Source organism: Myxine glutinosa, chromosome 5 (assembly GCF_964187855.1).
Source record: "Myxine glutinosa chromosome 5, kmMyxGlut1.1, whole genome shotgun sequence".
NCBI classification, from domain to species: domain Eukaryota; kingdom Metazoa; phylum Chordata; class Myxini; order Myxiniformes; family Myxinidae; genus Myxine; species Myxine glutinosa.
In genome coordinates, this window is record NC_136265.1 from 65,661,981 (window position 1) to 65,686,992 (window position 25,012).

At 45.9% G+C, this 25,012-nt stretch overlaps 1 pseudogene; it reads left to right on the plus strand.

Annotated features, from left to right (window-relative positions):
- Positions 1 to 25,012, plus strand: part of LOC144891960 (uncharacterized) — an 83,153-nt pseudogene that overhangs the window by 48,903 nt on the left and 9,238 nt on the right.

A 25,012-nucleotide genomic window follows, 5' to 3' on the forward strand; every position in this document is an offset into this window, starting at 1 on the left:
AAGTTCCAACAAGTTCCAACAACAAGTTCCAACAGCAAGTTCCAACAACAAGTTCCAACAACAAGTTCCAACAACAAGTTCCAACAACAAGTTCCAACAACAAGTTCCAACAAGTTCCAACAACAAGTTCCAACAGCAAGTTCCAACAACAAGTTCCAACAACAAGTTCCAACAACAAGTTCCAACAGCAAGTTCCAACAAGTTCCAACAACAAGTTCCAACAACAAGTTCCAACAACAAGTTCCAACAACAAGTTCCAACAGCAAGTTCCAACAAGTTCCAACAACAAGTTCCAACAGCAAGTTCCAACAACAAGTTCCAACAACAAGTTCCAACAACAAGTTCCAACAACAAGTTCCAACAACAAGTTCCAACAGCAAGTTCCAACAAGTTCCAACAACAAGTTCCAACAGCAAGTTCCAACAAGTTCCAACAACAAGTTCCAACAACAAGTTCCAACAACAAGTTCCAACAACAAGTTCCAACAACAAGTTCCAACAACAAGTTCCAACAACAAGTTCCAACAGCAAGTTCCAACAAGTTCCAACAACAAGTTCCAACAGCAAGTTCCAACAACAAGTTCCAACAACAAGTTCCAACAGCAAGTTCCAACAAGTTCCAACAACAAGTTCCAACAGCAAGTTCCAACAACAAGTTCCAACAACAAGTTCCAACAACAAGTTCCAACAACAAGTTCCAACAACAAGTTCCAACAAGTTCCAACAACAAGTTCCAACAGCAAGTTCCAACAACAAGTTCCAACAACAAGTTCCAACAACAAGTTCCAACAGCAAGTTCCAACAAGTTCCAACAACAAGTTCCAACAACAAGTTCCAACAAGTTCCAACAACAAGTTCCAACAGCAAGTTCCAACAACAAGTTCCAACAACAAAACTTTGAAACCACGTGGCAGTAACGACCACAGAACCACCCTCCTATTTGCATGGAATGGTTTGGTCCATTCGCAAAGCCAAAACGAACGACCACAGAACCACCCTCCTATTTACATGCAATGGTTCGGTCCATTCGCAAAGCCAAAACGAACGACCACAGAACCACCCTCCTATTTACATGCAATGGTTCGGTCCATTCGCAAAGCCAAAACGAACGACCTGCGAGTACGGTGACCATACCTTGGGACCCCCTTGTCCGATTAATTTCAAACCTTGACAAATTTTCCATTCCTTCCCTTCCTGATCTTTCGTGGCATCTCTGCCATTTAAAATCCCATATTTTGTGAGCGTGCCGAATCAGTAAGCATCACCCCTTCTATGAGCCTCGACCAGAGGGTGGTTGTTACTCACAAACACCATTTCCTGTAATTATCTCTCACTAGGGCATGCCCGTACTATATATATATCTAAAATTATATCCCCCGCCGAGCAAGTCGCTGGCTCCAAGTCGAGTGCTTTGAACAAAAAAAAGAAGTACTCTAAACGGTGGTTTTTTATTCAACCGTGAAGCATGTCTCAAAGGCTTCTTGATGGACCTGGACAAAATTTGATGCAATTTTTTTTCTCAATCGCCATCTTTCATCATAATTCTGGACCGGCATGAGGGGGGTTGTCTGTCATGAATTTATAGGCATGGCGGGAAAACTGAAAAAAATTATTTATTTAAAACGGGTGTACACGATTGTACACGTGTACGGAAGGACCTTACCGAACCGGCAAACAAGTCGCTTCATGCACATCAGTGGTGCGTTTCTTCGTGGCGCGTGTCAGAAGAATTACACAGCGCAGGAAAAATACGTATTTACAGAAATCGTTAAAAAAAAACTCGGATAATCGCTAAAATCGTTGTGGCCGGTGTACCATATTGGAAATATATATATATATAAGTATAATTCCGTTTCCCGGTTCCCTGTCGCTCGCCAAGCGCCGATCAAGTCAAGTGCTTCGAACAAGTGCAAAAAAAAAAGTAGTACTTTATCCGTGTGCTGGTGGGTAAACGAGTGTACCGGCCTTACACGTCCTGGAAGCAAGCGGTCGCAAGGTGCACACTTGCTCCGCCCGCTTCCAGGTCACAGTAAGGCCCTTTAATAACCAGCGCAAAAATACGTATTTACAGAAATCATTTAGAAAAAAAAACGAATAAATTGCTACAGTCGTTTATCGAAATCCCATTCGTGATGGCTCACGCCACCTATATCGCGGCATCGGTGCGCAAAGAAGCCCCAGATCACCTGCTCCCCCATGTATGTACCCATAACTTCCAAGTTCGTAAATCATATTGGACAAGACAAGACACACTCACCTTTTAAAGAAGACTTGCTTGTACAATTGATCGCAGCGGTGCCTCCAAGATTGTCAGGGAATTTACTGGGGGACTCACAGGACTCCAAAGACCGGACACAGGTTACAAAAGGTCTCGTTTATTAAACTGTATTCACTTCATCCAATTACCAAAATGATACCGCATAATATAATGGATCAGGTTAACTCTTTTCGCTGGTCCTTCTCTCCATCCGACACTCCCGTTCGGTCAGCGCTTCACGTAGCAAGTACTCTCGACTCCAGCCGCAGCTCCCGCTTATATGGACCAACTCGACTTAATCCTCTGTCCGCTGAACTCGTAATCTCCTCTCCGCCGACGTCACCGGTCGCCTTCCTGGCGCCAGCTAGCCCCCCCTGCTGTGAGTTCCATTTATCAAACAATAGGGGGGTGCTCCAGCCTGGGGCTGTGACCAGGTGTTTCAAGAGACCATCATGTTCGTGCACATTCCTAACTCATTTACAAACCCGTCCCCCACAGAGTTTGCATGTAAAATGCATCTGCTTTGTTACTAGGTCAACCAATAAGTTACCAGTGCCAATTAATAAGTTACACTGAATTACACTTCCACAGGTGGACAGAGCATGGAGAGGACAGAGGGTGCAAGACCAGAAATGAGGCAGAGGAAGACTTCGACCTGTCGGCAATAGCGAAGTGAGAGGCCCATAGACTTCATCGCCTGAGATTCCAATGATCTTGAAAGCCTTGGTTTCCATGGCGTCAAGCTGAGCAAGATGTGAGGCAGGGGAGCCAGCCCAGAGGGGAGAGGGCAGTACTCCATCAAGCTGCGGATGAAAGACTTGTAGGTGGATAGGAGCTCAGGTGTGCCAAGGAAGGACTTTGCACGATGGAAGATGGCCAGTCCATGGTTGGGTTTTTGGGGCCAACTTTGAAATGTGGCTTTTCTGAGAGAGAACATGGCTGAGAGTGAGACCCAAGAGTGTTCGTGACTGATTGATCGTCTTCAAGAGGGTTTACTATGGTAATAAAGTGGCACCCACGAATAAGCGGGTGATTCTTATACACGGGATCACCCATTCCTGGAAATAAATAGTCATTTTCACATCAGGAAACCAAACAATGAAGCATTTTATTGGTCAAGCAACAAAACGAGCATAGTTTGGTCATTGACAGAAAAAAAAAAAGGTATTACATGTACACTTTGAAAAATGAGTCGATCGTAGATTATTTCATTGAATCAGCAGCAACTCTCTGCACCTGCGACTCGATACGATGCAGAAATGCTGTGTCACTGCAGCCTCAGAACATCATCCCATTCCTCAGAATGTGCGCTGCCGCAATCATCTCCATCCCAGTTGGAATATGCACCTCTTCTTCATCGCTGTCTTCCTCTAACAAGCCGACAGAACCCCCTGTTCATTGGCTTGAACTTGTTGTTCAGCTTCTCTGCGAACTCCTTTGCCTTCTGTCAGATAAGAGGTCCAGACAATGGAGCGTCCTTCTCTGTGACGTCTTTGATCCACTTCATCATGGCCATTTCGACAGCATGAGATCGACCAGTTCTCTTTCGCTTCCGGTCGCTCCCAATACTTTTCAGATCACTGCAGTTTCTCACAAACTAAAGTGGACTAAAGTCCAGGTGAGCTGAAAACGAATTTCAAAATAAAGTTTCCAACATTTTATTAGAATATTGTTTTCTGAGCCTTTTATTTTGGTTGACAATCTTTATTCTTTTAAAGATTTGTGTTTATGTTCATGTTATAAAGTTCATGTTCCCCTATAATCTTTATTCAACGTATTCTGCAATACCTTCCGGTTAGGTGAGGATACCACCGGGGTTCCCACCGGTCTTTCAGCACCCACCCTGTTGCCTCCTCACCACCTGGCTTCAATGTTTTGTCTCTTTGAAAAAAAATTTGAATTTTCAAAACATTTGGATTAATTTGAAAAAAAGATTTTGGATTAATTTGAAGTAACCTTTGCTTTATCATTTTTTTCTCTCCCCGAAGAACGTTTCCATGTTTCAGGGTGGGACAGACAGATAGACGGCATGAGCCTATTAATATGGAGATGATTTACTACAATATACTCAGTTGTGATGACATGGTTTTACCAGACCTTTAAAATTGAGCTGTAAGAGCGTCGTGACATAATGATTGGCTATCCAGAGATATACTGTAAGCCTTTTGAGTGTAGGCCAGTCTCTTTAATTATGTTGATGCTTTCATCAAAATCCTGAAAATGACTTGATATAATAATATCCAGCACTGCTTGTGCTACAATGAGAATCTCTCGAATTTGAAATAATTTCTCATTTATTTTCAACATTTTTATAAAAAAATATTTTGTTTCAGTCGAACCGTTGTTTGGTTTTAAAGAGATTTTTTTGTTTCAGGTTTTATTGTGAAAGTGAAGGTGAAGTCTGAGTCTGGAGATGAATCAACTTTTCAAGACACAGGTCTGAACCACAACAACATTCTGCTTGTCCCATTGGCAGACATTGATGAGTGCACATTGTATGGGAGCTTGTTCTCTCTCTCTCTCTCTCTCTGTCTCTGTCTTTCTGTCTCTCTCTTTCCTTTCCCCCACCCCCACCTCCCCCCCCCCCTCTATCTACCTGCCTTAAGGGTGTCTAACAACTTGAATACCCAGCTCAATATTAAACCAAATTCGTTCAACACGATGAAACATCACAATATTTGTCGAGATATTTCTGTGGAATATGCACTTATTGACGGCTGTGACGAAATCATTCGGTTACAAACTTGCAATCCCATTGATGGAGATAACATCAAAACACAACGGCATGACTGTTATTACAAATGTTGATAGGAAGCTGATGGTTGATCCTGAACTCGTCCATTGTCCTCCGAGAGATAAGCATTGCAACTCCCAACAAGAAACAGCAAGAAGAGATTGCAGACCCTCGCCAGCACGTGTTTTTAGTGAATTTAAGGCTTTTGTGTGAAAACAAATATGGCGGCCCAACCACGTGACCAATGACGTCATCATTATTTTATTTATTTTTCTCCACCAATGTATCCCTAGATGACGCTCAAGGCATTTCATCTTGATCGGATGAGGTTTTGTACTTGTTAAATTATAACGTCATAATGGAGGCATCTATGACATCATCCTGAACATAGTCACGTGAAAAAGCAAGTACACCGCATGTAATGTTTTGACTTTTGAAACATATTTCAACATACAGCTATTTGATCTTCATTTCAACAATATTGATCGATAAAGGTGATATAATATAACAAGCATCATGAAACATTTACATTTTGTCATCCATTGTATAATTTAAATAAACATAAATGCAAATTTCGTATGTAGAAAAAGTAAGTACACCCCTACATTTATCACTACTTCAAATACCTAAAATTAGAATCAGGTGCACCAGCTCAGGTGCAAATGATTCGAACATCATTAGAGAGGATCTTGGAGGAACCTGTCTTATTTAAACCTCAGACATTTAGTTTGGTTTGCTTTTTGTTGTTGAAGTGTGCAGCGTCACTATGCCGAGATCAAAAGAGCTCTCTGAGGCCTTCAGAAAGAAGGTGAAAGATGCCTACGAGTCTGGGAAGGAATTTAAAAAGATCTCCAAACAATTTGAAATCAATCTTTCGACTGTCTGGAAGATCATCTCCAAGTGGAGAAGATTCCAAACAACTGCCAACTTGTTCAGGCCAGGCCGCCCCAGCAAGTTCAGCCCGAGAGCAGACCGCAAGATGCTGAAAGAAGTCTCGAAGAATGCCAGAATGTCATCACGGGAACAGAATGTCATGTCACCGTCCATCCCTCTCCTCCACGGCTGCTGAAACCCTCATCCACGCCTTCATCACCTCCCGTCTGGACTACTGCAACAGCCTCCTCTCTGGTTCACCCTCAATAATCACCAATAAACTCCAATACATTCAGAACTCCGCTGCCCGTCTACTCACCCATTCCCGAACCCGTGACCACATCACCCCCGTCCTTTACAAGCTTCACTGGCTCCCCATCCCCCAGATAATCCAGCACAAAATCCTCCTCTTGACCTGCAAAGCCCTCCATAACCTGGCCCCATCATACCTGACTGACCTCCTCTCCAGACACACTCCCACCCTCAACCTCCGCTCTGCTGGTACCAACCTCCTGACCCCCCCCCCCCCCCCCCATCCGGACGAAATTCAGATCCTGGGGGGACAGGGCCTACTCCATCGCTGCTCCCACCCTCTGGAACTCACTACCTCACACCATCAGACTCCTCCTCACTCACCACATTCAAAACATCACTCAAGACCCACCTGTTCAACACTGCATTCAACATTTAACCCACAGCATTTAACCCCTGACTATCTCTTCTCCTTCTCCTTCCTTTTGCTTTGATTATTTACCTATTGATTTTTGTCTTTTTGCACTTGTTTTTTGTACTCTGTTAAAGCACCTTTGGGCTTCTTGAAAAGCGCTATATAAAATAAATGTATTATTATTATTATTATTATTGCACATCGGATTTTTATGTGAAAAAAAAAAAATTTTTTTTTCACATAAAACGGCTTTTTTGCGCGCAAAAAAATTATTTTGCTATTTTCGGAGAAAAAAAGAATTTCGCCCTTTTTCGGGAAAAATAAAATAAAATGCCCTTTTTGGTCGAAAATGTCTGGCAACGCTAAAACAAATTAGGGAATTTTTCGAAATTTTAAACTGCGATCGAAATTTGTAACTGCGATCGAAATTTTTAACTGCGATCGATCTCAAAAACAAAACGTTGCGTCCACTTGCGTGCGTTGCGTCCCCAGCATGTACAGCAGTGAGGCGGTGTACTACAGTGAGAGAGTGTACACAAAGTGTGAACAAGTCTCCTATGAGTGCTGCTCTTTGTGACAAGTGGCTGAAGGAATTCAACGCTGGCGGCGATGGGGCCACCTTCAAGTACGTGTCGAGTGACACGGCTTTCTGTCGAGCTTGTGAAAAGACTTTCCGGGCGAAGCAGAAGTCTGAGCTGGCCCAACATGTCCGAGGAGACCGCCACAAGAGCAAGTTGGCCTTGAAGAAGAAGAGGACGGTCACGCAAGCCACCATGGAGGACTTTGGTGGCGGAAAGAGGCACAAGTGTGACGTCGTGGCTCAGGAGCTGTGCCAGGCCATGCTGGCCGCTGGCATCCCATGGTCGAAATTGGAAAACCCTGCCCTCCGGTCGTTCCTGGAGAAGCACATCACTCTCCAGATCCCCGAGGAAAGCTGGATTCGAAAGCACTACCTCGATAAGTGCTACGACGAGGCCTTGGCGGGGATCCGTGCCGACCTCGGACAGCAGCCCATCTGGCTGTCCGTCGACGAGATGACCGATTCGGCAGGTCGATATGTGGCCAACATCATCGCGGGATGCTTGTCCAAGGAGGGGTACTTTCGTCCCCACCTCGTCCAGTGCATGTTTCTGGAGAAGACCAACTCCGGGGAGATCGTGCGTGCAGTCAATGACACGCTGCGCTATCTTTGGCCTGATTTCAAGCCGGAGTGCCTCAAGGTCCTCGTCAGCGACGCCGCGGCCTATATGATCAAGGCCAGCCATGCCCTGAAGGAACTCTTCCCGGACTTGCTGCATGTGACTTGCGTTGCCCACGCGCTCCACCGTGTCTGCGAGACAGTCCGAGAAATGTTCAAGGACGTCAACGACCTGATTGCCACGACGAAGAAGGTGTTCGTCAAAGCCCCGTCGCGTGTTGTCTTTTGGAAGGAGCAGCAGCCCAATCTTTCTCTCCCCCCGGAGCCCATTCTGACTCGGTGGGGGACGTGGATCAACGCCGCGGTGTTTTATGCCGAGCACTTCGAGGCCGTCAAGGACATTGTGGACCAGCTGAATGATGACGACGCGATGGCAATCCGGAGTGCGAAGGACCTGTTCGGAAAGGCGGACATCAAGCTCAGTTTGGTCTTCTTAAATGCCCACTTGTCGTTCATCCCGAAGATCCTTAAGCAGCTGGAGGAGGCCGGCATGGAGCTGGCCAAGGCCTTCCAGCTCCTTGATCAGGCCAAGGAGGAGCTCGAAAAATCCGAGGCTGCCGTAAGGAGATCCTGCTCACCAAGTTCAAGGCGGTGCTGCAGCGCAATCCCGACGTTGGTGTGCTGAGGACAGTGGCTTTGATCCTGGATGGAGATCAGCACGGATCTGAGGTTGGTGTGCCGGCTGGAGTCAAGCTTGCCGACATCCCCCTCTTGAGGTACTGCCCCATCGTCAGCGTCGACGTGGAAAGGTCCTTCTCTGTCTACAGAAACGTCCTCACCGACCGCCGACACCGCCTCACCAAGGAGAACATTACCAAGATAATGATTTCAAACACCTACTTTAACCGTTCCTAAAAGGGTCTTGTCAATTTCTTCTCGTCCTCTACTTATCAAACAATGCGGTTGCAATAAAGGTACCTGAACGTCATTTTTTACCTGTTTACTAGCCCAGAGTGCTTAATGTTGTGCAGGAAAAAGCTTACCATTTTTTTTTCTTTTTTTGACTAATTTCTGAAAAACTTGGTAATAATAAAAGATGAATAAAACGGGGGAAAAAAATATTTCGGGATTTTTTCACATTAAAAAAAAAAAATTCCGCTTTTCAAAACATAAAAGGCCTATTTTCTTAACATAAAAATCCGTAGTCTAATTATTATTAACAACAACAGGCATTTTCAGGCCATTTTCCCTGCAAGAGCGGGGGTTAGCCTTGCGGTCCCCGTGACAATGTTCTCCATTTTGCCCCTTTTTCTGCATCTCCCCTTGTTAACCCCCTTGCCCGCATTTCTTCTTCGACCATCTTTAGCCAAGTCTTTCTCGGTCTTCCCCGTCCTCTACTTCCTTCTACATTCATTTCCATCACTCTTTTCAACCAGTTACTGTCATCCTTCCTCAACACATGACCAAACCATCTCAACCTATTCCTCTTCACAGCATCAATCATAGGCTCTATTCCCATCATCTTTCGCAATTCATCATTTGTTCTCTCTCTCTCTGTCTCTCTGTCTCTGTCTTTCTGTCTCTCTCTTTCCTTTCCCCCACCCCCACCTTGATAAGGTGAGCGCCGACCCCAGAATCCGCAACAGTCACATGGTCTCCACAACAGTCTCCCCAAATTGTCACGTGGTTTGATTAGCGGCATTGAGCCTTCGTCGCCTTAGCGCTCGCTCCAAACACCATTGACCAGTGTTGCGGTTTTAGAACCCTCAATTTGTAAATAATTCTTGTAAATATTCCATTATTAAAAGGTTAAAGGTCGCACCCTTAATTAGTCCATATGCAACACGTAGGTCACCTTAGAAATCTCAGTTATTTCCTTATCATGTGTCTAGATAAGGCCGTGTTCCCAATAGTTGAATCTGCGTTGCATTAATCACTCTCCAGACACACTCCCACCCGCAACCTCCGCTCTGCTGGCGCCAACCTCCTGTCCCTCCCCCCCCACCCCCCCATCCAGACCAAATTCAGATCCTGGGGGGACAGGGCCTTCTCCATCGCTGCTCCCACCCCCTGGAACTCACTAACTCACACCATCAGAGACTCCTCCTCACTCACCACATTCAAAACATCACTCAAGACACACCTGTTCAACACTGCATTTAACATTTAACCCACAGCATTTAACCCCTGACTATCTCTTCTCCTTCTCCTTCCTTTTGCTTTGATTATTTACCGATTTATATTTGTCTTTTTGCACTTGTTTTTTGTGCTGTCAAAGCATCTTTGGGCTTCTTGAAAAGCGCTATATAAAATAAATGTATTATTATTATTATTATTATTATTATTAAATAAGATCGGCCCCATTCGCTCATTTCCCAATCGCTCTCTCCAAACGGCGCCATTATGCGCACCTACAGACGGTGCCTTGTCCCTCCCAATTCTGTTACGCGCCTTGGTTAGCGTTCGCCTTGGCCGCCATTGACCATGCGGTCGGTTCCAGAAAAAAGGGGGGCGGAACAACAACAGCATGCATTTATCTCTCAATATTGCTGAAATGAAGATCAAATAGCTGTATGTTGAAATATGTTGAAAAAGTCAACTTTACATGGGGTGTACTTACTTTTTCACGTGACTGTATGTTATCCCACATGGAGATTTCTTTACAATGAGCCATGTCTCAATTTTTTTCTATGCAGCGCTTTCAGAGATAAAGAGGTGCATTTTTTCGGTTTTTCCAAGATGGTGACTGTACCACATGACATATGACGTCATAATTATCATTTAAAACTTATACAGGAGGAGACGCACCTATGGTGAAAATTTCCTGTCAATCGGACCAACGGTTGCAGAGAAAATCATTTATTGTGTGCGGACAAACAGACAGACAAACTGACTCAAATGCAATACCCTCGAGCGAGGCTAATAATATTTGTGCGTTCGCCATGTACGTAGCAGGGTGCGCCAAAGTGCTTGGAGTGGAATGCGCTTCTATCTTTCTTTCTTTTTCCTCTTGTGAAGTGGTTGCACTTGCTATTTGTTAACAGCCAGAAACTTCTTCAGGACGTAGAAGCCCAGTGATGCCTTCCTCAAGATCAACTAAATGCAATGTGCAAACACCCTTTGATCATAGGATGAGATCACAGTTACCACACGGTCCCTTATACGAGTGATGATCACATTCTGCCTGACATTATTGTCACAATGACAACATCTGATGCAAATTGCTTCTTCTACCTCCACCTTGTATATCACAAGCACATTTGTATATCATTGGGTCTTTCCCGTCCATCCATGCGTTAATACATCCGTCCTCAACCATATTTCTGGCATGGAAGGACCCTATTTTGTTCATACTTGGCACAAAGGCAACACATGAAGATATATACTGCATGTGCAAATAATTTTGATCCACAATGCGATCAAAGATGTCCGGCTGGCGGCTATTTTAGTTGTAACAACAAAACCTGATGTTGAAAACCCCAATAATCACTGATCCGAGGCTGAACAAGGCGGGTGCAACATGCGTGAGGTAAAAGTTGGGGGAAACGTCTCATTATTAAAATGGGTTTATCAAAAGGGAATTTCTTTAACCATTTCTCAAACATGCATTTACCGATGTTGTTCAAACTTGGCACACAGATCATGAATGATGGCTTACATATGCATGTCATTTTTTTTGGAAATCAGAACAATGATGGCCGACTTTCAGCCAGTGTATTACTTAAATGTGTCTCCAACCATTTATTGGACATGCATGGATGAATTTTGTTTACACTTGCCACATGGACAATACATGAGAGTATACATATGTAAAAGATTTTGTTTTGTAATCTGAGCAAAGATGGCCGACTGGCGGCCTTCAACTCTGCACAGAAAAATAACTAAAACCGCAGGGACTTCGACATTTCATGTCTTTTTCTCCTTGTTTTTTTGGTATTCATTTTATCTCTTTACTTAAATAACATGAGATCATATTGTTTGCAGATCTGGTTCATCCAGTGAAGATGGAAGATTTTCAAAGTGACTTCTCTCAGAGTTCCCAGGATGCTTTGAGCAATGAGTGTGTAAAGCAGGAACCTTGTGCTTTTTCTCTCTGGGAGGTGAAGAATGCTCCTAAGATGCATGAAGGTAAGCAGAACCATGCACAGAACACACAGCACAGCTCCACTTGGTTTGGCTGATTATCAATGAAAGGCTTGAATTCAACATCATTTCGAAGGATTGATCAGTTTATACAGTGTGCACACAGTCAAGCTTGTGTCGCATCAATGGCTCTGACAAACGTCGCTGAGGCATCAGGAGCTTTGGCTGCTCCAGAGGATCGTTGAGCTTACTAAATGTATACTGCTGAAGGAGCTGGGGCTCCCACGTCGATCGGAAGAATGGACGCGACAAAAAGCTGGAATTCATCCGAGTTGCTTTAATCAAACCAAACACTCAGGCACTCTGAAAAGCCCGTTTATCGGGCAGCAATATATATACATATTATCCCGGAGCGTTTGCCCAGGAAAGGCGAGAGGGGGCGTGGCCCAGCGTCCTGGCTGCGGCCTGGCAAGTTGAGGGCGAGCCTGCCCAGGCATGCCCGGGCATGCCCGGGCGTCCCGACCGAGGCCTGGCAAGTTGAGCACGGGCCTGCCCGGGCGTCCTGGACGAGACCGGCATGGTGATCGCTCCGCGTCCTTGATAGGTGCAAGGCGATTGTGAAAACCCAGCGGTAGCCGCTACACTGCGTTCAATTAACTATTCTTTACAATTTTCAAAACCCAAGAATCGATCTGAGGCCGAACAAGGCAGCACGCTGAAGGTAAAAGGTGGGAAAACATCTCGTATAATTAAAATGGGTTTATTAAAAGGGAATACGGGGATAAGGGTAGATGACATGCTACAGTAATGAGAGAGTGCATAGAAAACGATACACCCCACAGCAATCAAGTTGATGCTTCAATTTTAATAGAATAATGATTTTAAACATCGGGAAAAAAATCCAAGCAAAGAGAGTGGAGACCGATTCAACCTTTCTTTTCCAAAACATTCCACCACTATTTCGATGAAACTTGACCACAACCTTCATCACCTGTGAAGTACCAAAGTTTGTTCACGGCATGAAGAAAATAGAAGTCTAAGAGGGTCTACCGGGATCAAAGTGGGTCCAGGTTTGACCCCACCAAAAGAGGTATTTGCTTTCTTATCTGAAACTAAACATACAATTTCTATGAAACTTGACCACAACCTTCACGTCCAGTGATGTACCAAATATGTTCACGGCATTGAAAAAAAATCTGCCCCTTTGGGGGGGTCGATTGCCCCCCAAAATAGGTATTTGCTTTCAAAGTAGGCATTTCATGCTCCTTCCCCTTCCTCTTACAATCCCTCCTGCCATCTCTGTCTTCACCTTCAAGCATGCACATAGCTCCCCTCACTCTAATCTCTTCTGCCACTTGTTGCCTTGCCTGAGATGTTATCTCTTCCATTCTATCTTTATCTAGATATCTTTAATTGTTGAAAGACCTTCTCACATTATCAAGGGGGACTGTCTCCGCCCTCGTGCCAGTTTTTTTCAGCTGGTTCCTGAACCGTTCACCCTTACCTTTACTCCCCCATGCTTCATGTATGGAAATTGGAATACATCCTGCATTGGAGGATTATCTCCTTCACCTCAACACTCCTGGTTTCCGTTTGTAGTTTTCTCCTCTGGAGTATTGTCTTTGATGGTGGTGAGACAGTCAGCACTTTCGAAGCTTCTTGCTGTGGTGCGTAATCATGTCTCTTCCCAAAGTGATCTATTTCCTCGCTTGAGAAGGTACAGTTATTATTTTTTACAGCGCACTTTCCTGCTGCTCAGACTGGCCGCACAGGCATAGGGTTTCCCCTATAGGAGTCCTGCGACTCTTTGCTTGAGATACTTTTCTTCTTTTTATCAACACAAGATGTTCCATCGTTTCCCTGTGCCCATCTTCATTACCTCCTCCCATTCCACTGAAGGCCCCTCCCCCTGTGACCCACAGTGCAGCCCACCCAAGAGTCTAGACCGTGCATGAGTTTCTCAGCATTGCAATCCGCTTGCTTCACTCCCACCCCCATTGCCAGGACCCACATCTGCCGTCGACGTCGGCACCCCAACATTTCTCGGCACCTCGATGAATGTATCACCACGGTCTGCCCCATAGTGCCGCCAGACCCGCCCATCACAGAGACGCGCAGACCACGCGTCATTCCCCATCTCCATTCTCCCGTGGGTACCCCAGCCACGGCCCCGCCACTCCCACCCTCCCCTGGACCCCACTCCTGGCACCCGGAATGCCCCGCGGTTCATCGGAGCCACGCCTGCCCACAAAGCCCTGTCTCAATCCAGTTCCAGTCCAGTTCCAATCCAGTTCCAATAACCAGTTCATTTCCGGTGCGACCGGGCCGAGTATTCGCCTGGCCGTGGCCGAAGCCGTTGATTCCGCCGTAGCACGCTAACGCGTAGGCTCGCGCGTCCCTGGTCCGCCGGGGCTCCGCGGGTGTCCTACCGTGCCCACGTCGCCATGGCTCACTGAATAAGAGAGTCAGACGTGGTGCCCGGGGACGGAGTTCGCTGTCTAAACATGGTAGCGCTAGGCCAGTGGGACCGCCAGGACCCACGTGCACTCACAAGTTGTTATGCGCATGGGCGGCAGTATCACACTGGGGCGCCCAAACGCTCCCCGGCTAAAGGTCATCCTGGAAGCGCCCGCATTGTGCGGACAAACCAAGTCAAGGGCCACGTGGTCAGGAGAACCTCGTCCCTTCCGGTCACACTGTGCCTATCGGCCGGCCTCGAAGACCGAAATTATGACGGTGTCACCCGAAAAAAATCCAGTGTCAGCAATGGCTCGCATGCATTCACCCCTCCGTCCCCTCCACTCCGCACGGGTGGGAGGCCAGAAGCAAACAGACAATGCAGAAATGGTGAATGCTAAAGGGTGAAACCAATAAATTCCACATTCCTGTCGCACCTTGAGTCACACGTCAGACATGGACAACAAGTTCGTGAAGTACTTCCATGAAAAACGTACCCGTTCGCAAACAAACGGGTACGTTTTTCCATACCCCGTCAATGGTGATTCCAATCATCAATTGATACTTCAACAAAATACTGTTTTAAATGAATATATGAATGAATGATCGTTTTAAGGCCATTTTCCCTGCTAGAGCGGGGGTTAGCCTTGCGGGCCCCATGACAATCATGGTTCCCTGTTTGAGGCAATGTTTCATGACAATCATGGTTCCCTGTTTGAGGCAATGTTTTTATGGCCAGATGCCCTTCCTGGCGCCAGCCCTTGGTCGCCTCTTACGATGCGCAGGGATACGGTGTACCTATTCTAAGCCGGGGTACACACCGTGATCATTCATCCCAGCAAGCTGGTACTCAATTTGCCGACCTGGGAAGGATGACAGGCTGAGTCAACCCCCCTGGCGTTAATTCAGTGATCGACCGGGATTCAAACCCAGGATCCTGGGATCCCAAGCCGGCACCCTAACCGCTAAGCCAACACCAGGCCTATTGGTTAAATGATGGTTGTATTTGGATATTATCAAACCCGTGCATTTGCCATCATCTGTCCACTTCCGCATTGCGGCAGGATCTAAATTCTCATCAAAATCTAAACAGTAGTTATAGAATTTCAATAAAAACCATCGTGTTTGTCGTGAAAAGCCATCGTGAAATATTATTCCATCGTGTTTGGAAAAACTGGAAAATTGGAAAACCAATAAAGCCTATTATACTCCAGGGGGTCCCAGGATTACCCACCAAAAATATTGTTGCGATCGGTTCAGCCATTTTTGCTGTACCTGGGAACAGACGGACGGACATTTGGTGAATTATAGTAAGATTATTAGCAGCTTTTCGTGAGCATTCACGCTCATCCTTCCCCTTCCTCTCACAATCCCTCCCATCCACCTCCACACCCTCGCCTCTGGCATCCGGAGTTTCCCGCGGTTCATCGGAGTCATGTCTATTCACAAAGCCCCGTCTCGATCTATCACACCCGGTGTGGGCAGTGCTTCCCGTACATTCATTTTTTTGACTTGACTCAAAATCCCTCTCCTTCTCAACATCGACCCCTTCCCCTCTTCAATGAGGGCCCCTCCCCTCTGGAGTCTGCCAGATATCCCACGTAAGGGTTCGGTTCGTATGCGATCCACATGGCAGCATACCTCATTTATCCTTTCGGTGTCCACCTTCAGGGAAGAGACTCCAGCATCGTGTGAGGTGCCGGCAGTTCGTGTGGCAACGGACCACGTTCGTATTTCTCTTGATGTCCGCTTTTTCCTCGATGTTCACCACAATGGCGTAGGCTCCAAGACAAACTCAACTTGGTGCTTCAGTTTTGTCAGTCACCTTTGTGGCTCTATAACAAGGAAAACTAACAAAATAGGAAAACTGAAGCTGTGTTGGAAATGATGGCCTGCCAGTGCAAACGACTTTGCAAAAAGGGAGAGTGTGGCTGCATAGACAATGGGTTGAAATGTACGCCGATGTGTAAATTACAAACTTGCGAAAACCAGCGAAATGAGGAGGATGAACTGGAGATGACAGTTGATATTGAATCAGATTGCGATGATGATGATGATGATGATGATGATGATGAAGATTGAGAACTCAAAATACTCAGGTTACTTTCCAAGCCCTCAACATTACCCAAAGACATCAAAAATAGAATTTCTGGAAGTTGATATTACTTTTTGTTCATTTTTACTACTTTGTTTTAGTAGAATAAGTTGTGCTAAAGACGATTTTGGCAGCATCGAAAATTTGTGACCTTTTGTCCTCTGATGACCTACACATTTAAATAATTTTGCATCATCTAGTGTCATTATGATAGAGCGCACATAGACATACAATTTGACTATTAGATTTTCAATTTTGGTCAATCCACTCAAAAACTACAGTCATTATGGTTTCCCCTACCCCCGAAACCCTGGATTTTAGGTATTTACAAGAAATGGTTCAAAATGAATTGCTCTGAAATAAAATTTTGCAAAAGCAACTCAATAATGTCCCCCTTAGAATCATCTGAAGACCTCTAAAATATGCATTCCAAGTGTTTAAATCAACATTGAGTGATTTGTTACTTTATTCTAGCAACATGACTTGCCCGATGGTCAATTTTGGGCAACCCCTAAAATTGGTGACCTTTTGACCTCTGGTGACCTACATAATGAAATATTTTGCATATATCTTCTTGATTAACATAGAGGGTACATAGACGGACATTATGAGTGGTATATTGTTAAGATTGACCCACCCAGAGCGAAACTACAGTCATTTTAGTTTCCCCTACCCCCAAATTTTGGGCTTCAAATTATAGTGGCAGGGTGATGTTTGAGAGGTGATAACTACCAGAAAGCTGCCAATTTCACACTGCTATCACCTCAATTCATCATCTCTAGGCCCTAAACTATGAAAAAAACAGTGAGGCTTTGCCACCAGAGATGGTACCGATGGGTCAAATTTTCAGGTGTGGCCCGGCAGACCTCAAAAAAAATAAAATTAAGCATGACCCCTGTCATAAGATCATTCAATGAAGACATCCTCGGCTTATTGGGATGTTTCCTTTTGTCTTGCGTGCGTAGCAGAAAGTGGGGTGACACAATTGGTTCACTCAATCTGTCTGACAAATGTCACTGTCAGTCTGTGTTTGAGGAACGACATACTTTCCTTTTAATTTCATATTTTGAATATCGTTCAACACTAATCGGAATATGAACGTGTGACAGGGGTCACGCTTAAAAAATAAAATAAAGCATGACCCCTGTCATAAGATCATTCAATGAAGACATCCTCGGCTTATTGGGACGTTTCCTTTTGTCTTGCGTGCGTAGCGGAAAGTGGGGTGACACAATTGGTTCACTCAATCTGTCTGACAAATGTCACTGTCAGTCTGTGTTTGAGGAACGACATACTTTCCTTTTAATTTCATATTTTGAATATCGTTCAACACTAATCGGAATATGAACGTGCAGCTTGGGAGTGTTGGCTCTAAATTTGATGGAGTCTCGTCTTGAGCGTGCATTCACACTTGCTATATAGGAATTACTTCAGCCTGTCTGTTCGTCTGCCAATCAAACAAAATTTAAAATCCTTCCAAACAAGAAATGTACTTTTTTAAAGGACATCATGAAGGACACAAACTACGGGCATGAATAACTAGTTTGACGTGTTAAATGAGGTGGTGTAAAAGAGGGTACATCCACGGCGGTAAATTTCTGATTCAATGGCTTGTTGTTGGGTTTTTTAAAATATTGTTGCTGTCACTATCAACAAAGCCGTACATCAGCCAGCATGTTGTTGTTGTTGCATACCCCAGACAGTTCAGTTCTGTGTGTTGAACAAGCATGGAGACAGCTGATGATCTCGTAATAGCGACCCATAGATCCCCCAAATATAGGATGGTGTACCCCCACCTTCACAAATTCAGGGCCACCACAGAGGAGGAAAGGAGAGTGGGAGAGATTTTAGTGGCAATCTTGGATTTTGCCAGCCTTCTTGGGATTTGGACATTTACTTTAAATATAAATATTATTTTCTGGTAAAAATGTATTCCCTGACATCCATTAATTATAAAATGTATGAAAAAACACATGAACCACGTCTGGTACGGTAGGGCCAATTTATATTCTGGCGACAGCTTTATTGGTTTATGGCACGGAGCCAGAAAAGTCAGCATTCCTGAAAGGATAACTGCCACCCATTTTGTTCAGCACTCTTCATTTACATAGAAACCACCTCTAAATCTCAAAGCATTCTTGTCACGGGACCTTAAACATTGATCCTTTACTTTCGGTTCCGCCTCATGGCAGATAAGAATAGACAAAGGGCCAGTTTTCAATGGTAATGGAGTACTATTCATTCTGCTTTTTAAAATGATGATGTTTCACAGCAATTGTGATTTATTGATGGTTTTTTGAATTGTCTTTGCAGAGAATCAATTGAAATTGGTTTTTTATTCCAAGTCAAGTTCGCAATTGTTTGACAGTGAAGTTTCATTCAATCAGAACATGACACAGACTTCTTATCAGGAAGTCAACAACAATAGCAGTGTATTGACTAAGAACAATTGTAGTTCGACATTCAAGAAAATTGAAAGGAACGAGAAGCTGTACAAGTGTTGTGTTTGCAAGAAAACATTTATCTCATTAAAGGCTTCAAAGAGATGTCAAGCAACACACAGACGGGCGACGCCATACAAGTGCAATGTGTGCAGCAAGGAATTGGCTTGGTTATCAACATTGAAATGTCATCAAGTAAAACACACAGGAGAGAAACCTCATAAATGTCCTGTGTGTAGCAAGGATTTCACTCGTTCATCACATTTACAAACACATCAAAGAACACACACAGGAGAAAAGCCTTATAAATGTCCTGTGTGCAACAAGGATTTTGCTCGTTCATCACATTTACAAACACATCAAAGAACACACACAGGAGAGAAGCCTTATAAATGTCCTGTGTGCAGCAAGGATTTTGCTCATTCATCAGATTTACAAAGACATCAAAGAACTCACACAGGAGAGAAGCCTTATAAATGTCCTGTGTGCAGCAAGGATTTCACTCGTTCATCAAATTTACAAACACATCGAAAGTTACACACAGGAGAAAAGCCTTAAAAATGTCCTGTGTGCAGCAAGGATTTTGCTCGTTCATCACATTTACAAACACATCAAAGAATACACACAGGAGACCAGCCTCATAAATGTCCTGTGTGCAGCAAGGATTTTGCTCATTCATCACATTTACAAACACATCAAAGAACTCGCACAGGAGAGAAGCCTTACAAATGTCCTGTGTGCAGCAAGGATTTTGCTCGTTCATCACATTTACAAACACATCAAAGAACTCACACAGGAGAGAAGCCTTATAAATGTCCTGTGTGCAGCATGGGTTTTGCTCATTCATCAGATTTACAAACACATCAAAGAACACACACAGGAGAGAAGCCTTATAAATGTCCTGTGTGCAGCAAGGATTTTGCTCGTTTCATCAGATTTACAAACGCATCAAAGAACACACACAGAAGAGAAGCCTTATAAATGTTCTGAAGTTTCTGTTGTTCTGAATGAATGTATTAACTCCGCCATTTAACTGAACGCATTAAGCTCGTTTGGTCATCCGTGTTACCCTGCGGTGTTCACCAAGGGTAGTCACGCAACAACTGGTGTCAGGAGAATGGGATTCAAACCACGTGTACACTCGGTGTCCGAAGGTTGTGAGTTTGACACCCGCTGGGTGCAAATTGCGCTCGGCTTTCGGAATTAAAAAATTTTCATGATTGTCTTTCTCTTGTCAAGCGGGAGGTAATCGTAGTACCAGGGTGTCCAAATTTTATAGTCGATTGAGGTGCGAGACGCAACATCGCGTTCCCAAGAAATTTAACCCTTGGTTGCAGTGATTGGGCCTCGGAGGCCCCCCCCCCCCCCCGGTGAGATGGCACCAAGCCCACAGGTGAACCACTCATAGTCGGCCCCTGTGGGCCATAAATAAAAAACGGACACGTTTTGTGCATTTTTTTTATTTCCACCAAACAGGCCGCAAAAACAAGAAGAAGAAGAATAACAACATCAGGAAGAACAACGGCCAGTAGAGGGAGCCGAAGAGGAAGACCACCAACAGGGTTTTGTTTTTATTTATAACTATGGTGACTGCACTGACTGGTGCTTTATGGTGCTCTTTATTGGTGCTGGTGTGTCGATGCAGCACAGGCTGTCTTCCCCCCCCCCCCCCAAAAGAAAAATCACAGGTCCGGGGTTGCAGTGTAAATACAATCAGCGTCACTTGTAAATAATGCTCCCCACCGTACATGTTTAGTTTGAGAACCATTCCGCAATTCGGTTATCCTGTGGGCGTGATTCTGTTAGGCAGGGTGCAATGCAGCAGAGGGACATACTTATTTGTGTTTTAAAACTGTCACACTCAGGGTCAGGTTAATTGTAGAGGGAATTACACCTACATGCCACACTAAGTTAAGTTTTATAGGCCTGGGACCCGCCTGGAGGATGAGGGTGCAGTGTTGCGGATTTGAGAATCCTATAATTGTTGTAAATATCACCCTCTGTCAATTGTAAATAGTGTCATGAGTCTTGTAAATACCTCCGTTGTGTAAAGGTCAAAGGTCGTCCCCTTACTTAATCCATCGCATGCACGTAGAAAATCATATACCCTTCTAAATAGTTATTTCCTTATTATGTGTATTAGCTTAAGGCTCTGTTTCCCACTAGTTGACTCTGCATTGCACCAAATGACATTAGATAGTTCCCTTTTTAAGTTTTCCCCAATCCTCTCTCCGAAGTGTCAGTGCATTGGGTGGTTTTCTTCACCCCAAACTCCATTACGCACGTGGTCAAGCCTCGGAGAAGAAGGGGGAGGAGCTACATTACGGGCGTGGCCCGCACCTCGTCTTCAGAGGGTGGAGCCAGGAAAGCCCTTGCGCCCAACCAGGACTCGGTGGGCACGGCTTGGTAAGGTGTGGCCATGGCTTGGTAGGGCGTGGTTATATAACCCGTCGCCCGGAGCCTCCCACCCGCAGTCTACCGGAGCCCAGTTGAGTCCAGTCCAAGTTAAGGAGGAGCTGTGAGTCCAGTTGGAGCAGATAACCGAGGAAGCCCCCACAGCAGATGAGTAAGGAATCCACCGCAGCTGAATCCACCGCAGCTGGGTGGAGTTGAGCTTTAACGGCGGTTCGATCCGTGGCCGTGAAGCAACGCCGCCGTGCGAACGGAAGTGTGGAGAGTCGGCGGCTGCTCACTCCTGGCCCAGCCGTTCTCCTGCGTCCAGCTGAACCTTCCAGCCCTGTGGTCCCACCTCCTCATCCGTCCAGCCATCCACCTCCTGCCATTCCGGTCATCATCCCCGTGTAAGTCTGACTCGTCTGTTTGTCCGTGTTGTCCCAGGGAATAAGTAAGACTGTATAGGTAAGCTAGTATTGCACTGTGTCTGCTGCTTCTGTCATTATTTTTGTATTTTTCCTTCTCCTTGGTTTCTTTGGTCTTGTAAATATTGGTAATAAATCCCTGTTCTTCCTTACTCTGCCTTCTTTTCTTCACATCCGTTCGTCCTTGTCTTTTCCATCATTGAATACCTGTGGCACGATTTGGCCAACGAATAAGAATCGGGTCTAGTTTTTGTTAATGGTTTGAGCCGCGGCTGCTAATTCGCTCGGCAAATAACATCTTGTCCGCGGTCTCGAACGAGGTTGCTCACCTGCCTCTCTGGAGGGAGCTGGACAGCTTCAGGACTCACATCGGTCAGTCGCAGACAAGGGGATTAATCCCCCCTTGGTAAGGGGAAAAGGGGCCGACGGTGAGATCCGCAACAATATATATATATATACTGTATATATATATATATATATATATATATATATATATATATATATATTGTTGCGGATATGGGATTTGCATCCATCCATATCCGCTTGTAAATATTCCCCTATTTCCTCAATACTTCCCAACTATCCCCAATCCCCCATTCCCTAGTCCCATTTTCTGTAAACAACACTCTGTAGACCCGACCTCCCCCTATTTCCCCCATTAAATGTCGCACCCAGGTTCACCGCATCTCATGTAAGACAACTATAGGACATCTTGCTAGTTATTCTTAGTCTATGTCAGTTAAGAACTCGTTTCCATTAATTCTGACGCTTCGTTGCACCAGAATGTGATTGTATGGCACCGTTAGGAAGTTTAGGACCTCCCAATACCTCCCCGCAGCTCTTCCTCACGGTTCAGCAACAACAACACCAACAACAGCAGCAGCGGCGAGCGCGGGGAGTGCGCGTCCTCACTCCGGCTTGGTTGGTAGGGGGTGTTGGGAGGGCACCAGGCCTTTCCAACGAGCCGCCATCGAACATGTGCTCGACGGGGTTACCAAATAGGGGCTCCCTGTCAGCTCCTCGTCAAGGGCGGAGCCCGGTAACCCCCGCACCCAATGGGAGCAGCGGACCGGTCCCATCTGGGGCGGAGCCAACCAGCCGAGGGCGTGTAACTCCCCGCTGAGCATGCGCAGGAAGAGGGAGGTGACGTCAGATGCGCGCTGAGCTTGGAGAAAGAAAGACGCCACCTCCGAGCGCTGTGAGGCCTCCCTGCATCTTTTGGACCGTGCTTGATCCTGTCCCCGAGCCAAGGTGCACCTTGTGCTATCGAGCTACCTGTCCTTCCCTGCCATCAATCCCTGTGTAAGTCAGCCTTGTCCCGTTTGTCTGTGGTCTGTCTGGGATAAAATAAGAGTGTATTTAAGTGCCCATCTCTTCTGTGTCTTTTACCTCACTCTACCTTGTAATCTACCCCTTTTCTCCACCACTAATTATATCCTCCTCCGGAGGTCTTGAGAACTGTACCCCTTGCGTCGTTTCATCTATCCCAGTCGTTGTGTCCTTTCCAATCATTGATTTAGCATAGCGCGATTTGGTCAACGTCGGGTGGAATCGGGTGAGTTGGGGAAGAATCGGGGGAACTGTTAGGTCGCGGCAATACCACCGCTCGGTAAATAACATCTAATCCGCGATCCGTAACAATTGGTGTCGAGGAGTGAGATACGAGGCTCGAAGCGCGCTTAACGCGCTCAAAATTACAAGCAGTTGGAAATTGTTTTGTTTTACAAAAAAACCCGAATTTTGAAAGTCGCGCTATGGCAGATCAAGACGGCTGGGTTCTGGTAGAGGAGAGTGAGGCAGGGTCGATCCAGGACCAAATTGAGGGACATGAGGAGAGCGAAGCAGTGAGGGCGGCAGGTTCGCAAAATGGCGTCCTCGCGCACGAGGTTGCGGGCGCGCAAAATGGCGCCTCGCACATGGCTACGGCGGCCGCACCCGCTGCACAAGTGGGAGGGATGGCCCAAATGCAGGCCCTCATGGAGCAATTTATGGTACAAATGCAGGCGTCCCTCAACCTGCAGAAGGACGAGATGAGGGCTAATAGTCAGCAATTGGGGAATCGGATGGATGCTCAGAGTGAGCAAATGAGGGCTGATAGTGAGCAAATGAGGGCTGATAGTGAGCGGTTGGGGGGCAGAATGGGGGGCAAAATGGGAGAAATGGGGGAACGGCTAGAAGCTAAATTTGAGGGGTTAGACAATAATCTTAAGGGATTAGACAAGAAATTTGAGGGATTAGACAATGGGTTAGAGGGGGTGAAAAATGGGTTAATGGGGTTAGAAAACAGTATGGAAGGCAAATTGAGGGACATGAGGGACCAAGTGGAAAGGGAAGTTTAAAAAATGGGGCAGCAGATAGAGGGGGTCAGAATGGGGGTAGAAACTAAATTGGATGCTCACAGGGAGGAAATGGAGCAGATGAGGGTGGCATCTGGGCAGGAGATGCAAGTGATGGGAGAAGAGATCAGAAGAGGTGTGAGTGAGGAGGTCGGAGGAGTGCGCGAGGAGGTGAGGCACTGTAAGGAGCGCATGGAGAAGGAGGTGAGAAAGGGGACTGTAAAATTGCAAGGGGGTATAGAGGAGTTGACGCTGGGAGTAGAACAGCTGACAGTGGGACAAAAGGAGTTGGGGGCCCAGGTAAAGAAGAACACAGCGGTAATAGAGGGTTTAAAATCGATACAGAAGGAGATGAAAAAGGACGTAGGGGTAATTAAAAAAGAGTGTCAGACGGTACATGAGGACCTGACGAGGAAAATGAACAAGGTGGTAGAGGTGATGGAGGTTAAAGAGCGGGAGGTGCGGGAGCACATAGAAAAAAATAAGGTGGAGTTAGAGGGAGAACTTAAGGGGGCGCACGAGGAGATGAAGGAGGTGAAGCAGAAATTAGAAGAAGTGGAAGAAGGGGTGAGCGAAATTAAGAAGCGACGGAGAGAGGATAAGAAAGAGATAAAGGAGGAAGTAAAAGAATTGGTCCAAAGTCTGTGTTCGGATCGTGATGATGTGCTCATTAACCGGATGAGGGATTCGCAGGTGATGGAGGAGAAGCGAAGAGAAAGAGGACCCGGTGTAAGTGGTGACCAATATGGTCGTGCGTATGATGCGCCAGGTGATTTAATAAGCTTGGGGGTCGAGATGGACCCGGATGTTCGTGAGAGGCCAAGAGTGAGGTGTATGGCTGGTCCGGAGGGTATGGAACGAGGGTGCGAGCGAGAGGGTCCGGTGATGGGAGAGGTGCGAGGTGTGAGTGAGCAAGGTTGTGGTGGTATGGAATGGGTAGCGGGTTGCGGAAGTGTGACCCATGCATCGACACCAACAGGGGTAGTTTTTAGAGGGACAGGGGAGGCACGGGAGCCCCTTGGGGGTAATGTACTGTGGGGGCCCGGCCGGTTCGGCCCCGTGCTGACCCCGCAAGGGGCGACGCACGGGGTCCGGCAGGCGGGCAACGACTCG